The sequence below is a fragment of the Papaver somniferum genome, chromosome 10 (assembly GCF_003573695.1).
Source record: "Papaver somniferum cultivar HN1 chromosome 10, ASM357369v1, whole genome shotgun sequence".
Taxonomy (NCBI): Eukaryota; Viridiplantae; Streptophyta; class Magnoliopsida; order Ranunculales; family Papaveraceae; genus Papaver; species Papaver somniferum.
Window position 1 is genome coordinate 143907269 of NC_039367.1, and position 15336 is coordinate 143922604.

Below are 15336 nucleotides of genomic sequence, written 5' to 3' on the forward strand. Positions count from 1 at the left end.
CCCATACTGCAAAACCTATTCACCTAGCCAAAATTATTTCATCAAACCCACACTCACGCCACTGAACCCTAGGGTGTGGAGTTGATGAAGCAATTCAAGCTAGACACGGCAATTGACAGCGGAACAGGGAGCAAAAGAAGAAGATAAAGCATGGGTCGAAGAAAAATTCAGAGAATTAGGTGATATTTCTCAACTTTCAAAAAACCCTAATTTCTCAATTTTTGGGGATATTTATAGAAAACCCTAATTTTCTGTTAGGAAGGCATGGAGGAGCTAGAATAGGGATGTGGGTTCGAATTAGACCCATTACATTAGGTAAAATCATATACCTAATTTTACTGTTCAATTGGGTAAATTTGGGAATTGGGTGTAAGAACCCTAAAATGTAAATTGAGTATAAAAAGGGGACTGTGGTGTGTGTAATTGGGATGCTGGACTAGCCAGTGTCCAGAACTTAGTTCTGTTAAATGTTCATTTTGCTGTTCACTGTTTATCCATTTTAATGTTTTGATTTTCTCCATTTTATGTCAATGTGATGTTGTTATGTGTTGTTCCTGTTATGAACTCCACTGTTGTGTTATGTTTGTTCTTTGCTGTCACTCCCATATTCCTGTTATGTTATGTTTCTGTAATGTTTGTATCATGTTCTGTAATGTTCTTGTTATGTATGTTCTAAACCTCAAATGCTAGGACTAGATGAAACCATGAATCAATAAGATAGTCTTCATCATGTGCAGCTCATGTCCAATGTTGTTAAGCCCTTAGACTAGTTGTACTTTAATCAGACAATTAGTACTTTGGTAACTATTTTCGCTGTGAGTAGAATATCCCCTAGGTTAATGGTGGATTCAACATCCTAGTGTTCTTTCATCACTCATGTTTACTGTTTTGTGTGAATGTTAGGCTAAAGCCTTTAGAGCATTGTGTTGATTGAGCAGTGGGGAGAAACTAGTGCTCACTAGTGACTGTGAGCAAACTAGTTCTCTTCCCACTATAGTAGTATGCCTAGGCTCACATTCACCATTTCACCTTCTCCACACTCCTGCCCTTGGCAACAGCCTTGGTTTACTTCAATACCATTGCTTCACATCATCTTCACTGTCACCTTTCTCTTACCACTTTCTTTTGTAACTTACTTTGCTTCGTTGGCACTTTGCCACTGTTAACAATCACCATTTCACTGCCATTGTATATGCTTCCATTGTTTCATTGTCTTTACCACTGTTACTTTAGTGTTTTTGTCTCACTCTTTTCTTATTCACTTCATCTGTTTTCTTTCTCTGTTTCTTTTCTGTTTTCATTTCACTGTAAATAGCATTGCATTGTAAATAACATTGTCTTCTCTAGCTTCCTTTGCCTCATTAGAGCCATTGTCTTGGCTTGTTAGCTTACTGCCCTGCCTTGGCCATTGTCTCTTAATTGCATTCTGTTTTGCAAAGGACCAGCTCATTGTACGGCCAAAGGCCCAGTCCACCGTTGAGTCAACCAAAGCCCACTTCATTACCAACTCAGTTCATCCCATTTCCAAGGAAAGGCCAAGTTCAGGTGTAAACCAAAAGCCTAACTTAACCTGAGGCCCATCCAACTGAGCCCAAGGCTCAGTTCACTTCAAGAATATTGAGCCCAGACCACTTGAGTACAAAGGATCAGTTCACTTCATTGGTACTCAAAACTCATTGGTACCAAAGCCCATAGCCCATTGTTATCACCTTAACTCAAAAGCCCAATAGCAATTTAGAACCCAAAATAGCTAGAAACTACAAAACACACCCAGTCTCTGTGGATCGACCCGTACTTGCACGAGCTATAACTGACGACCGTGCACTTGCGGTATTACTGTAGGCCCGCGTTTTATTACGCTTAATTTTACACATCTCCGGGTCCACCAAGTTTTTGGCGCCGCTGCCGGGGACTCGGGTTGTTTTCTCTAGTAGTTTTATTAGCTATTTTGCATTCCACTTCATCGCACTTGCATCTGCATCTGCTTCACTTCATTTGCTGTTGGACCTGCTGTTCTGAACCAGTTTCTCCTCTGCTGGGACGCCACCAAGGAAAAGAACCAAAGCCCAACTGGGTTTTTGCAACAATATCAGAGCAGCTGGGCTGTGCTAAAAAGGTAACCCATTTAAGAGAACCCAACCTGTGGGCTTCCATTTTTAATTGTGGGCTTGTAATAATTAACCCAATTTTTGGGCTTTTTATTTTCTGTTGGGTTTGTAATTAATTTTTGTGGGCTTGTTTGTTTAATTTGTGGGCTTGTATTTAATTTTTGTGAGCTTGTTTAATTTGGACTTGTATTTTGTATTCTGGGTTTTTAAACCCAGCTGAGCTTGTAACCGATCACGCTAGGTTAACTCGTTAGTGGGCCGAGTACCCAAATTCTAGGTCGAGATTTTGGACTCAGTTTCACCAAACGTTTTCAAACGTTAGTGGGCGTGCTCCCATTCAAAAACCAAATTTTATTTTCTTTTTTAAAAAAAAAAAAAGAAAAAAAAAAAAATTTACTTTTTCCCATTTTTACAACCAAATTTTTTCCTCTTTATCCCATTAAAACCAAACTTGCTCCCAAAATTTTTTAAAAAAAAAAAACCAAAATTTTCTTTTGCTCCCAATTTTAAAACCAAATTTCTACTTTGCTCCTATTTTTAAACCAAATTTTCTTTTTCAAATATATCCCATCAAAACCAAAATTTTCCCATAAAAAACCAAATTTTTGAAAACCCATTAAAACCAAATAGTGGGCTTTGTGTCTTTTCAATATGAGCCAACCTCGTGCTCTCCATGAATACATGTATCCGACAATAAAAATTCCATTATCATGTATTGTATTACCTCAAACCAATAACCCTTTTAAAATAAATGCAAGCATGATACAAATACTTCCTATATTTCGAGGGTTCGATTCTGAGAACCCCTATACTCATGTAATAGAGTTTGAACAAATTTGTCGGACTATGCAACCTGATCATATGTCCGAAGACTCTCTGAAATTGCGTTTGTTTACATTTTCTTTAAAGGAAAGGGCCAAAACATGGTTTTACGGTTTGAGACCACAATCAATCAACACTTGGGACCAACTCACAGATCTATTTTTCAAAAAATTCTTTCCACATCATAGGACCATCGCTATTCGTCAAAGTATCAATTGTTTTGTCCAATTGGATGAGGAAACTGTTTTTCACTATTTTGAACGTTTTAATGATTTGTTGAGCGAATGTCCGCACCATGGATTTGAGAAGTGGAGACTTGTCGTCATCCTCTATGAGGGACTAGACTTTAAATCTCGAACCATGGTTGAGTCTATGTGTAATGGTGAGTTTATTGATAAATCTGTGGATGATGCATGGAATTTTTTAGCCGAGATTGCAGAGAAAACCCATCAATGGGAATTCGTTAGGGAAACAGGAACAACACCACATGATATGAGTCACCCCCATGAATTAGAGTTTTATTCTTGTAATAGCTCCGACCTTAGGATTGAAAATTATCCTAGATTGCAAAATCCCTATCATGATGATGATGATTATGATGTTATGTTAGAAGAACATGTCTATACTGAAAATGTTATGGAACCTTTGGGTTCAAATACATTAGGCTTCTCTGCCCCGACCTTAATGCATGATATTTCTTCTAGTATTCCATGTGATGTTTCCCCTGATGTGCCGATACACGAGAATCAATCTGTTGATGATGTTGAGGATTCTGATTGTGATCTTGCCAATTTGATTGATGATTGTGAGCATGATGTGACATGTGTAGATGAGTTAGGAGATTTTGATTTGATTGATAATGATATGCCTATTCTTCTACCTAAGTCACAATCTGATGGCCTTCCACCCAACCTAGATTTGGTTTGTACCCATATTGTCAAACCGATTTTTCTGAAAATTCCTAATCTAGGATTGGAACTGTATGCTTCCCAAGTCCTTTTGGACTATTTTGCTTCTAAGTATAATATCTTTGAGGCCAACCAAGTTTTTGGCGCCGCTGTCGGGGACCATTTTGCATTTAAATATAATATCTTTGAGGCCTACCAAGTTTTTTTTTTGTTATCAGTGCTAGGATTGTGCCTTTGATAGCTAGATTGACATCTCCATTTTGCTGTGAGCTTAAACTGACTTGCACATGTCACATTTGATGGAATCTGAGCTTATATTTTGACCTAGAACTTTGTAGGTACGTTCTAAGCAAACCTTCACGAGACTTCAACTCGTCCACTAGGGACACTTAGTGGTTTAAAAGGCTTAGTGCATACGCTAAATGCATTCGAGAGACCAGCGACAGTGGTATAGGTAGGATTTCCTTAGTTTTGTTTTACTTGAGGACAAGTAAAATTCAGGTTTGGGGGTATTTGATGAGTGCCAAATAATGTATATATTTATCCCTTTTTGTTGGCATTTAACTCATCTTTTGTGCAGTAATTCTACATTTTATCCCATATTCTGTATTTTCATTGTTTTCAAGAATAAATATTTTTCTTACTTAATTTTGCATTTTTAGGTAATAAATAAAGTTTGGATGAATAGCAGAGCGGAAAAGAGCAGAAAAGTAGTGAAAAGCCGGGAGGAATTACACAAGGAAGACGCGAAGAATGGTGTGCACAAGACCAAAAGGCTAGAAGTGGGCTTGAAGAAGAAGAATTGTCCTTAAAGAAGATATGGGCTTGGCATACCCAAGGCCCAAAACCCTTACTCAAACACATTTCCACTATCCAAGCCCGTCTCGGATTTCAGCCGTCAGATCGAAGCATCTCAGCATCCTACGGTCGCTCCATCATCGCACATCAAACTCCGAAGCCCCCGATTTACATCGCAACGCCCATCTCCATCTTGGGTCGTCCGTTTTGCTACATCCCTTCATCCGACGGTCGCTCCACGCTTACCTCCGTATCGCCGTTGGATCCACCTACCATCTTCCCATCCATCGCTCCTTGTCGCAGATCATCAAACCTCTCTGCACCCGCCTAACACCCAAGTATCGAACACCCTATACCCCTAGCCAAACGCCCCCTAACCCTAACTCTATCGACTTCTTCTTTCTTCTCCATCTCTTCTTCCTTCCCCCGTCTGCAGAACCCGTACCACCACCATGTCCGCCATCATCACCACCAACTCCACTTCCACAACCACCACTCCCTGCAACTGCCGCGCCACCACCTCTACCTGTCTCACATCATCCCTAAACTACCAACCCATCATCACCCCCTAACTATCTAGCCCCCTATTCCCTCAATCTCTCACGTTTCTTCCCTGAAACCCTAAGCGTGAGAGGTTGATGAAGTAGGTGACCTAGAGAAGAAATCAAGGTATCGGAAAGGCACCAGGAGAAGCAGAGAAGACATGGGTCGATGCTAATTGAGGAGATTTGTCACATCAAGGTAAGAAAAAAAACCCAAGCCCAGTTCACAATTGAACTGTTGAGCCCAAGTTCACAGTTCATTCCAAAATCATTCAAAGGCCCAAGGCCTAAAGCACTTCATCATTACAAACAAACCCACTAAGCCCAAAGCACAATTAGAAGCCCAATAGCAATTTAGAGCCCAAATAGCTAGAAAACTCCAAAACACTCCCAGTCTCTGTGGATCGACCCGTACTTGCACGAGCTACAACTGACGACCGTGCACTTGCGGTATTACTGTAGGCCCGTTTTTATCGCTTAATTTTCACACTCCTCCGGGCCCACCAAGTTTTTGGCGTCGTTGCCGGGGATTGGTGCTGTGTTTTTCTTGTAGTTTTATTAGCTATTTTTGCATTTCACTGCATAGCATTTGCATCTGCATCTGCTTCACTTCATTTGCTGTTGGGCCTGCTGTTCTGAACATGTTTTCCTCTGCTGGGACGCCACCAAGGAAAAGAACCAAAGCCCAACTGGGTTTTTGCAACAATATCAGAGCAGCTGGGCTGTGCTTAAAAGGTAACCCATTTAAGAGAACCCGAATTGTGGGCTTCCAATTTTTAATTGTGGGCTTGTAATATTAAAGCCAATTTTTGGGCTTTTTATTTTCTGTTGGGTTTGTAATTAATTTCTGTGGGCTTGTTTGTTTAATTTGTGGGCTTGTTTTTAATTTTTGTGAGCTTGTTTAATTTGGACTTGTATTTTGTATTCTGGGTTTTTAAACCCAGCTGAGCTTGTAACCGATCACGCTAGGTTAACTCGTTAGTGGGCCGAGTACCCAAATTCTAGGCCGAGATTTTGGACTCAGTTTCACCAAACGTTTTCAAACCAGCTGAGCCAAAGCAAACACAAAACCAACAGTGGGCGTGCTCCCATTTCAAAAACCAAATTTTATTTTCTTCATTTTATTGTTCTTAAAAAAAAAAAAAAAAAAAAAAAAAAATTCTTTTGCTCCTAATTTTAAAACCAAATTTCTACTTTGCTCCCATTTTTAAACCAAATTTTCTTTTTCAAATATATCCCATTAAAACCAAATATTTTTCCCAAAAATCCAAACCCATTAAAACCAAATAGTGGGCTTTGTGTCTTTTCAATATGGGCCAACCTCGTGCTCTCCATGAATACATGTATCCGACAATAAAAATTCCATTATCATGTATTGTATTACCTCAAACCAATAACCCTTTTAAAATAAATGCAAGCATGATACAAATACTTCCTATATTTCGAGGGTTCGATTCTAAGAACCCCTATACTCATGTAAGAGAGTTTGAACAAATTTGTCGGACTATGCAACCTGATCATATGTCCGAAGACTCTCTGAAATTGCGTTTGTTTACATTTTCTTTAAAGGAAAGGGCCAAAACATGGTTTTACGGTTTGAGACCACAATCAATCAACACTTGGGACCAACTCACAGATCTATTTTTCAAAAAATTCTTTCCACATCATAGGACCATCGCTATTCGTCAAAGTATCAATTGTTTTGTCCAATTGGATGAGGAAACTGTTTTTCACTATTTTGAACGTTTTAATGATTTGTTGAGCGAATGTCCGCACCATGGATTTGAGAAGTGGAGACTTGTCGTCATCCTCTATGAGGGACTAGACTTTAAATCTCGAACCATGGTTGAGTCTATGTGTAATGGTGAGTTTATTGATAAATCTGTGGATGATGCATGGAATTTTTTAGCCGAGATTGCAGAGAAAACCCATCAATGGGAATCCGTTAGGGAAACAGGAACAACACCACATGATATGAGTCACCCCCATGAATTAGAGTTTTATTCTTGTAATAGCTCCGACTTTAGGATTGAAAATTATCCTAGATTGCAAAATCCCTATCATGATGATGATGATGATTATGATGTTATGTTAGAAGAACATGTCTATACTGAAAATGTTATGGAACCTTTGGGTTCAAATACATTAGGCTTCTCTGCCCCGACCTTAATGCATGATATTTCTTCTAGTATTCCATGTGATGTTTCCCCTGATGTGCCGATACACGAGAATAAATCTGTTGATGATGTTGATGATTCTGATTGTGATCTTGCCAATTTGATTGATGATTGTGAGCATGATGTGACATGTGTAGATGAGTTAGGAGATTTTGATTTGATTGATAATGATATGCCTATTCTTCTACCTAAGTCACAATCTTATGGCCTTCCACCCAACCTAGATTTGGTTTGTACCCATATTGTCAAACCGATTTTTCTGAAAATTCCTAATCTAGGATTGGAACTGTATGCTTCCCAAGTCCTTTTGGACTATTTTTCTTCTAAGTATAATATCTTTGAGGAACCACAGTTGGAAATTGCATGTTTGCCCGTCCCTAACACAGTTCACTTTGAGCTAGACCTTGTGCATGATGAACCCCCAAAACTGCGAGATTTTGTTTCCAAAATTTTATCCGTTGAAAAATCCAGGTTTGGGGGTAGCTCATTTTGTTTCACAGTTTCACTTGCGTTTCTTTCCTGTTATATTTGTGTGAAGCTGTTGAAACCTCTACACTTCGTCTTTTGGGTTGATCCTCAACTCTTTCGATTGTTAGTGTATGGTGAATTTTTTGTATATAATCCAGTAGATACAATTTCTTAAAACCCTTTTGTTCCTTTTGTATATATTTTTATAATCCAATATGATCTCGGCTGAAATATGTTGGATTTTTGCCTTCAATAACGGAGTTCTAATATTGCTTTCGCCGAAATCGGGTATTCTCTTTCCTTTTTCTCTACTCAACATGATCCTCTTCATATGTTGTATTATAATTTTGTTCATATTTTGAAACATTGAGGAGAATGTTTAGTTTAGGTTTGGGGGTATAGAGTAGATACCACGATAATATGCCATAATTGAAAACAAAACTCCATCTTTTTGAAAAAATTGAAAAATTCCAAAAAAATTGAAAAATCAAAATTAAAAATTAAAAAATTAAAAAAACATAAAAAATGGAGCTCATTTACCTTGAAATGTTGACTCTTGTGCAAATATGTATTTTTATTAGGAGTCTTAGTCTAGATATTTAGGCACCCTGATTCTAGCACAATTCACATAGTGATAAGAAATTTGCACGCGCACGATCTACCAATACATGTATGGCCTCGATCTTCAAGGTGTTTGATAGGAAGTTACGATTGCCAATCACTTTAGAATACTGAACGAAACTTGACTAGCTTGTTCTTTGGTTGGTTGGGATAGAAGGTGGAGGTTACATTAAAAAAAACAACCATCGAATTTAACTGGGTGCATCAAAAAGGGCTACCTCTTGCAAAGTGTCATGTAATTTTTGTTTCCTTTTGTATATGTATCAAAAGTGTCTCCTTCAAAAAAAAAAATAAAAAAAAATCAAGTATTTATCAATTCCATCATCTCTTGTAAGAGAGTAGTCAATGTAAATAAGAGTCATGTAAATAGTCATTTTGTTGTTTCATTGTAATAAGCAAGGAGGGTGTATGCCATTGATGTACAACGCGAGTAATTGTGAAATACCTCCAACTCATTCACAATTCTCGTAAAGTCTGGACAGCTAGCTAGATTTCGACCTTGGTTCTTAGCCTGAGAAACTATCTCTTGGTGATTAGTAGTCATAACATCCGATCTTTCTTTACACATGTGTAGATACACTTTACACTCTTATCACATGTCTTTATTTGTTATCAGTGCTAGGATTGTGCCTTTGATAGCTAGATTGACATCTCCATTTTGCTGTGAGCTTAAACTGTTTTGCACATGTCACATTTGATGGAATCTGAGCTTATATTTTGACCTAAAACTTTGTAGGTACGTTCTAAGCAAACCTTCACGAGACTTCAACTCGTCCACTAGGGACACTTAGTGGTTTAAAAGGCTTAGTGCATACGCTAAATGCATTCGAGAGACCAGCGACAGTGGTATAGTTAGGATTTCCTTAGTTTTGTTTTACTTGAGGACAAGTAAAATTCAGGTTTTGGGGTATTTGATGAGTGCCAAATAATGTATATATTTATCCCTTTTTGTTGGCATTTTAACTCATCTTTTGTGCATTAATTCTACATTTTATCCCATATTCTGTATTTTCACTGTTTTCAAGAATAAATATTTTTCTTACTTAATTTTATATTTTTAGGTAATAAATAAAGTCTGGATGACTTGCGGAGCAGAAAAGAGCTGAAGAGTAGTGAAAAGCCGGGAGGAATTACGCAAGGAAGCCGCAAAGAATGGTGCGCACAAGACCAAAAAGCTAGGAATGGGCTCAAGAAGGAAGAATTGTTCTTAAAGAAGATATGGGCTTGGCATACCCAAGGCCCAAAACCCTTACCCAAACCCATTTTCTATAACCAAAACCGCCTCCATCTTCAGCTGTCGGATTGGATCCATCTCATCATCCGATGGTCGCTCCTTCATCGCGCATCAAAATCTGAAGCTCCTATCAAACACCATAGTGCCTAAATTCCAAGCCTTCAGATTAGATTGTAATTGAATCCAACGATCGCTTCTTTGCCTGCGCACCAAACCTCGATACTTCCGCTTAACACTACAACACCTAACTCCATCTGGTGTCGTTAATTTTATTGTATTATATAATCCAACGGTCGCTGCAGGATCCACTTCATCTCACCGTCGGATTGATCTTTCATCTCCATATCCCACGGTCGAGATTCGCCAAACATAGAACTCGATGATCCCGCTACACACCATAGGTATCGAACACCTATACCCATCGCCAAACACACCCTTCTCCCAAAACCATCGACTTCACCTCCCCCATCCCTCTGCAGAGAAACTACCACCACCACCATACCTCACCTGCTACCACCTCGCCACTGCCATCGCCACCACCTAACCACCTCCAATTCAGTAAACCCATCATCCCATACTGCAAAACCTATTCACCTAGCCAAAATTATTTCATCAAACCCACACTCACGCCACTGAACCCTAGGGTGTGGAGTTGATGAAGCAATTCAAGCTAGACACGGCAACTGACAGCGGAACAGGGAGAAAAAGAAGAAGATAAAGCATGGGCCGAAGAAAATTCAGAGAATTAGGTGAGATTTCTCAACTTTCAAAAAACCCTAATTTCTCAATTTTTGGGGATATTTATAGAAAACCCTAATTTTCTGTTAGGAAGGCATGGAGGAGCTAGAATAGGGATGTGGGTTCGAATTAGACCCATTACATTAGGTAAAATCATATACCTAATTTTACTGTTCAATTGGGTAAATTTGGGAATTGGGTGTAAGAACCCTAAAATGTAAATTGGGTATAAAAAGGGGACTGTGGTGTGTGTAATTGGGATGTTGGACTAGCCAGTGTCCAGAACTTAGTTCTGTTAAATGTTCATTTTGCTGTTCACTGTTTATCCATTTTAATGTTTTGATTTTCTCCATTTTATGTCACTGTGATGTTGTTATGTGTTGTTCCTGTCATGAACTCCACTGTTGTGTTATGTTTGTTCTTTGTTGTCACTCCCATATTCCTGTTATGTTATGTTTCTGTAATGTTTGTATCATGTTCTGTAATGTTCTTGTTATGTATGTTCTAAACCTCAAATGCTAGGACTAGATGAAACCATGAATCAATAAGATAGTCTTCATCATGTGCAGCTCATGTCCAATGTTGTTAAGCCCTTAGACTAGTTGTACTTTAATCAGACAATTAGTACTTTGGTAACTATTTTAGCTGTGAGTAGAATATCCCCTAGGTTAATGGTGGATTCAACATCCTAGTGTTCTTTCATCACTCATGTTTACTGTTTTGTGTGAATGTTAGGCTAAAGCCTTTAGAGCATTGTGTTGATTGAGCAGTGGGGAGAAACTAGTGCTCACTAGTGACTGTGATCAAACTAGTTCTCTTCCCACTCTAGTAGTATGCCTAGGCTCACCTTCACCATTTCACCTTCTCCACACTCCTGCCCTTGGCAACAGCCTTGGTTTACTTCAATACCATTGCTTCACATCATCTTCACTGTCACCTTTCTCTTACCACTTTCTTTTGTAACTTACTTTGCTTCGTTGGCACTTTGCCACTGTTAACAATCACCATTTCACTTCCATTGTTTCATTGTCTTTACCACTGTCACTTTAGTGTTTTTGTCTCACTGTTTTCTTATTCACTTCATCTGTTTTCTTTCTCTGTTTCTTTTCTGTTTTCATTTCACTGTAAATAGCATTGCATTGTAAATAGCATTGTCTTCTCTAGCTTCCTTTGCCTCATTAGAGCCATTGTCTTGGCTTGTTAGCTTACTGCCCTGCCTTGGCCATTGTCTCTTAATTGCATTCTGTTTTGCAAAGGACCAGCTCATTGTAAGGCCAAAGGCCCATTCCACCGTTGAGTCAACCAAAGCCCACTTCATTACCAAGCTCAGTTCATCCCATTTCCAAGGAAAGGCCAAGTTCAGGTGTAAACCAAAAGCCTAGCTTAACCTGAGGCCCATCCAACTGAGCCCAAGGCTTAGTTCACTTCAAGAATATTGAGCCCAGACCACTTGAGTACAAAGGATCAGTTCACTTCATTGGTACTCAAAACTCATTGGTACCAAAGCCCATAGCCCATTGTTATCACCTTAACTCAAAAGCCCAATAGCAATTTAGAACCCAAAATAGATAGAAACTACAAAACACACCCAGTCTCTGTGGATCGACCCGTACTTGCACGAGCTACAACTGACGACCGTGCACTTGCGGTATTACTGTAGGCCCCCGTTTTATTACGCTTAATTTTACACATCTCCAGGTCCACCATGAACTCAAATAGTCAAGCACTTGTTGAAGCTGAGTCGTTGTACGCCAACCAAGCCAGCTTCATCTGCAGATGTAGTACTACTGTATTTTTGTGCTGCTGGTACATTCAGATTATTTTCTCGTACCGTATTGGTGTTTCTATATCCTCTGCCACCTATGCCAGGCACATAATTACCTCGGCCTATACCACCAGCTCTGCCGCCTCTACCAGATCCTCTACCACCACGAGATCTTTCAACCCACCATTCAGAGTATGTAGCCAATGATTTGAAAACACCCATCTTCAGATTGTGCAACTCTATTACAGTGCTTACAAAACTTCGCAGCATCATAAGTGCTTGTGGTTGCTTCTGATCAGGTTGCACTTTAAACGCCATCACATTCTCCTGCACTTCTTTAGATAGAAGACCATCTCCTATTCTTAATCTTTCAGAGTTCACCACAGTTTGGTACGCAACATCGATAGTTGGTAAAGGATCTCGTTCTAGCAATTGTTCACGCAGTGAGCTATACATACCATCCAGGACAATCAAAAAATAATAGAAATAATCTTCTTCAAGCAAGCTAGTTAGCTGAGTTGCAATATTACAGGTACAAAGACCACACTTGCATTGTGGTATTTTCATATATGTCACCGGCTCATCTAAGATTTTGTTTAATCTTCCATAATAGACAACAACACTCTTAGATTTCCATTGTTTACACTCAAAGAAGATTCAGTTGACAGATTCTTGTTCCGCTGACAATACAAAATCTCTTCTTTAAGTGTGTCCATAGAAGAGTCACATCGTCATAATCTCCTAACGTGGATATGATTGAAGAATCCAGCGTGTTATTAATCCAGGAAACCACCATTGAATGGACAACAATCCATTCCTCCAACTGGTCAGGGTCTTCAGGTTGTTTAATGGTACCGTCAACAAAACCAAACTTCCTCTTAGGTATCAAAGATCTTCAAATGGCTCTAGCCCATTCATCATAATTGGTTCCTTTCAAAGCAATCCGAGTAATTAGAATACCAGGACCATCACTTGATCCAAGATGATACACCGAATTTTTCTTCGGCGAATCATACACTATGTCTTTTCCCTTCGTTCCACCTAATAAGTTTGTTCCATCTCCTTCTCCCGTCGCTTAAGAGAACTTGAAAATTTTAGGGTTAGGGTTTTAACTAGGCTCTGGAGACCATGTCAAGTTCTCCACAAGTCTTATTTTCTCATTCATTAAACATGATATTTATACATTCAAGTCTTGGTCATCAAGACACAATACGTGAACTGCACGTATTCAAACTTCCGTAGAATAAACATAACTCAAATATAGTATATTTCCTAATACAGTAGAACTTCTGTAAACTAATACTTGCTAAAATAATAATCTCGCTAAAATAATAAAATTTTTTAGTCCCTTCTTGGGCCTATAGTGCTAAAATAATAATTTAGACAATATAATAATTTAATACGTTTCAAAAATCTCCCTTAAGTATTTATAGGCCCCAGGTATTATATAAATTAATAGTTACTGATAAGAAAATTGAAAAGTTTTTTGTACGTATCAAACTTTAGGAAACTACGAGTCAATAGTTTCTGTTTTTCTTTGAAGTTCAAATCTAATGGTATTTCATTCCTAATACTTCGTAATGCACTCATAAGAGCCGGAGTTGCATTATTATATTGCAACAAATTATATTCCAATGAATGAATATCTAATTTTATGTAGTCACTTCAAATTCCAAATCGTTCAAATCTAATGAGTCGAAATCAATTTATTGACGTTATGAATAGGAAATATTCTCTAAATTAATATATTATTAATTTATCTTTAAAATAATAAATTATTAATTTATCGATAATTTAATATCTCTTTAAATTAATAAAATTTAGTGGTTCCAAGGATATTAAATTATAGAGGTTTAACTGTAGACATCAATCAAGTATATAAACCCCACTCATGTCTCATTAGATACATAAGAAAAGCACACACCAAAAATCTGATTTCACTTGCATTCATTGTTTTCATAGTATTGAGAGATAAACACTAAATTTGGTTCGTCATTTCCTTGAGTTTGGAGTGCTTCTACTTTAGGAAGAAAGGTCGTTGTATCATGGGAAACGTTTCGCAAGTAAGACCCATTAACACCGGAGTGGGGCGAGTCTTAAGGAAAAATTATCCAATACTCGACTCGATCTATACATAGGTTCTTGGTCTTCAAATATATTTGGTTCTCTTTTCTTATTCTTTGGTTCTCGCATTTCGGATCAACATCAGTTGCATAAAAGGAGAAAATATTCAACAAAATTCGTAAGGCACATAGACCTTCCATTGAAACCAGTTTCTCCATCATCGATGGATTTTCTTTATCCTCTTTTGATGGTAAATAAAGATTAGGTTTAATCACCACCACTGCTATCTACCGCCACTATACAACCATCATCATCAATGAATTTTCTTTATCCTCTTCTAATCCTATCTGAATCAGCTGACTGAAAAGCATGTTGGGTTTTTGAGAACCATCATCAAATCAAAATCGACGTTGTTCTTCGTCATCAAAATCTTCTCCAATCTTATGTTTAAATCTGTAAGTTTAATTTCCGAGGTTTTGAATTGATTTTGGTTTCTCTGTAACTGAAATTAGGAGAAACTGACGAGGATTTTTGAGAGAATGGATTTGAGACAACAACAACATCAACGAAATCCCAATATAGTTGAGATGGTATCGATGGATTTAATCTATGTGTTATCTATAGAATTTGTGATCTCAACATCCGAATTTACCCAAGAGTAACACACGATGCAACCCAGTTTCATTCAGTTTGAAGTTGGAGAAATATGGATTCACACGAGTGTAACACACAATGCAAGCCAGTTTCATTTAGTTTTGAAGTTAGATAAATCAGGATTCACCCAAGAGTAACACACGATGCAACCCAATATTAATTCAGTCTGTAAGTTGGATAAATCTGGATTCACCCAAAAGTAACACACGAAGCAACCAGTTTCATTCAGTTTGAAGTTGGTTACATTTGGATTCACCCAAGAGTAACACGAGGTGCTCATTCAGTTTAATCTTCTATAAATTCAAATTCATCCAAAAATAGCACAAGATGCAACCAGTTTCATTCAGATTAGTGTTGGCTACATCAAAGAATAACATAAGATGCAACCAGGTGCATCCAATTTAAACTTACATGAAATCGGCATTTTTTGTATGTGT